Genomic DNA, 3,425 nt, shown 5'->3' with positions numbered 1-3,425 from the left:
AATTGAATTATATTCTGAATAGCAAATCGGAAAAACCTAATTGTGACCGCAGGTAGGTGTTTTCCGTACCTTTTTCACGTTTCTTCTGAAATTTATTCAGTCACAATGGAACAATGGTTAACCTAGTATTGCGCTTTTATCAAAGGTAGCTTTTTATTAAAACAATATCGAAGTACAAAAGTGGGAATCTGACAATACGTGTTTCAAATTCTATTGGAAATTTTGCGACTCACGTGTAGGTTAAATAATGCATTATTTGGTACAAGAAATGTGTGTCCGGAAACGATTCCTCTCGGAACTACAGTCATAGAAACATTGTACTTAGTATCGGATTTTTCTCCGAATCGGTTTTCGAAAAAATATTCCACGAAATATTATAGCTTGATGCTTATCATTCAGAAAAAATCCTTTGATCTCCCGGACTGTCAGTATATAGAGGTAAAAAAAAAATGTGTATCTGTATAAATGGAACAAACGAAACAATAATAATATGATATTGTAAATAGGGAAAAATATAATCCAGATGGGAATTGAATGGATTCATAAACATATGTTGGCTGTTGTTGTTGTTGTATATGACGGTTTGGCCTCTAAGCTCATATAAACATGACCACTGATGTCAACACTAAATTGGAGATGTCATTAAGAAAAATCAACGAAAATTTCATTACATAGATATAGTCACTGGCTATTTATAAAATTAACTACATTGTATTTAAAAAGTAACGTAATAACTAACGAATTTAGAAACATCCCGGAGAGCTTTCTTTAGATTCGCGGATACTTTTCAGCAGCCCTATTTTAAGGCAAAACTTAAAATCGGTCTTGTTTAACGTATTATGTTATTGAATAGCGATTTCGGAACAAATTTTAAACAATGCTTAAAGATTAGGGTTCCGATTGTTGCGAAAGTGTGTGTTTCCGGACACATTATCCTTTTACTAAAAAACTTATTTCAGCGTATCCTCAATCACCCTTGATTATTGAACATTTATTCCAGTCTATACACAACACATGCAGAAGTAAGTCCATAGACTCATATTTCCAGGTAGCGGAAACAGTAGTCATGTTCTTTGTTTGGCGTCAGATTGACGAAATATTCCACTTAACGCTAGAGATTTCGCAGTAAGCATTTTTCAATGTTGTTAATGCTCATTGCGTAATGAATTCTGCCGAGAACTAGACGATTTCGTCAGTTCAACGCCACACAAAGAATTTAAGTAATAGCTCGATTTACAGAATCGTTCTGATCTAGGTCTAATCTCTTTCCAATCTTAGTTCAATCTTTAATTATAAATACAGTCATTATTTGAATCACCAATTAAATTAAGTCGCTATAGGTAAATGATGTCAAAACGGGAAATCAAATTTTTTGAGTCTATTCTATGTTTGAATAACTATAACTTCATCAAACATTTCGATCTTCTACGGGCTTAAAATAAATATCTCAGACAGACTTGAAATGTAGAGAATACCATAAGTTTCCGTTTTCTTAATAAGAAAAACTGTAAAATGAAATATTTAAAATAGAAAAATTCTAAATAGATCCGCATATAGCCCCAAGAAAAGGTCTGGACTTTGATCCCTACCAGGGCTGAAATTATCATTAAGCACAAAAGAAATTTAAAATGTTTCATAGAAAGTTTAATTGAACAATTTGGAACCGCAATGTCAGTAGGTATTATTGCTTTTCTTTGGTGCGTGGTGTCAGGTGATGAAATACTTTATACTTACAGAGCAGAACCATCTAGTATTGAGTGCTAGAACTAATGAAATGTATGCGTTACGTTACGTAACTCTTATACCTCGCGTCTCATTTTACTCACTAGAATTTTGTATGTCGGGTCCTGAGGGATCCCCCCTTCAGGACAATGCATGGACTGGAACAAAATGCATGGACTTTCTGCAGTTACATATTGATATAAACGGCGATCAAATTTGACGAAAATTGTTTTAAATCGTTTTATTTCGATGTAAACATGAATGAAAATTGTCGGAGAAGTCAATTCAAACAATTGATGTGAGTTACGTCAGGAGTAGAGTTCCAACACATTTTCCGGGTTAAGAACTGGTATACAAAAATCTTGAATTTAAACGGAAGTGACACTGATTAATGACTATATAAAAGTAAGTGACTGGAATGGAATTGAACGAATATAAAAAATATATTGTAATAAAAGCATTTTGATAAAATAAAACGAATCACTTATATTTATATTATTAATTAAAATGGAGCTTTATGTGTATATAAAGCGAATGATATATGATAACATTTTGTGATTATATATGTAATATATTTCATTCTTTTGGTGCTTTATAAGTTGTGCTTATACCATTGCATGCCTGTACAATGTTACAATGTCGTAAGTCACAAAACAAAATTAAATGACAGTAGTACTCAATTTCAAAAGATTGTTGGAACTGTCGAAATGACTAATAGTTACACATCCCACGTTTGACTTGAGACGATGAATTGACTGGATTATTTTCAACTTCAATAATGTAGAAATGAAATCAACTCTTAACAATATTTTTTTTATGTGTTCGTTATATTGGTATGTGCCACCATGTGCTAGTTTTGTTTTACGGACTTCCAAACGATGAGGAAAGTTCTTAACTCGATTGTTTTTATTTTTTAGGTACATTCAGACACAGCACAGATTTTGCAAATTTTCAACGTTTTCAATTGTTTCATTTGAGTTGAAGCGTAAAATGTTTAAGTTTATTTTGTAACGATCTGATCTGACAAAATATACAGATGCAGATTGTAGCCGTAAAACAATTTTTTATGTTGGCCTTATAAATGATAAATTCGCCTGCCACTTTCTATTAATTGTAGTTTTACTCTAATCCAGGAACTAATGAGCATGGAAAACGATTTGGGGCAAAGAACCCTGCAATATTAGGTAAGAAAATGTTTCAAACACACCCTAAAATATTATTTGGATCGTTCTGATCAAAAGCTCTCAAAGCCATAAAATTTTTTAACGAGTGGTTTTCGAGCTACGATCTATATAACTATAATGTATGTGTAGCTTTGATCGCCCGTAACTCGAATACTACCTATTAAAAAATTTTGTGGCTGAGAGAGCTTTTGATCAGCGATTTGAAGAACATTTTGGAGCGGTTTCAAAAAGTTTCTTAATAAGCCATTTTCCAAGTCATATAAGTTAAGTACTATAAATAAATATAATATATGTAAGGTTAAAAATTTTTTTTGGCCGGGGGAGCTTTTGATCAGAATGATCCAAAGAACATTTTAGGGTAGGTTTAAAAAAGAAAGCTACTTTGCTATCTAGCATTGCGGTGTGCTTCCTTTTTTTTGTTTTTTATAATAAAATTTAAAAATAATTATGCATCGTCCGGGAATCGAACCCGGGCCGCCCGCGTGGCAGGCGAGCATTCTACCACTGAACCAACGATGC

The 3,425-nt window shown here is 32.8% G+C and overlaps 1 non-coding gene across 1 annotated transcript; it reads right to left on the bottom strand.

Annotated features, from left to right (window-relative positions):
* Window positions 1-3,354: 3,354 nt before the first annotated feature.
* Window positions 3,355-3,425, bottom strand: Trnag-gcc. Its single transcript has one exon. It is a non-coding gene; the product is annotated as a tRNA-Gly (tRNA).

The sequence above is a fragment of the Chrysoperla carnea genome, chromosome 1 (genome assembly GCF_905475395.1).
Source record: "Chrysoperla carnea chromosome 1, inChrCarn1.1, whole genome shotgun sequence".
NCBI classification, from domain to species: Eukaryota; Metazoa; Arthropoda; class Insecta; order Neuroptera; family Chrysopidae; genus Chrysoperla; species Chrysoperla carnea.
Note: the sequence above shows the minus strand (reverse complement) of the source record. Positions and strands in the feature narration are given on the sequence as shown.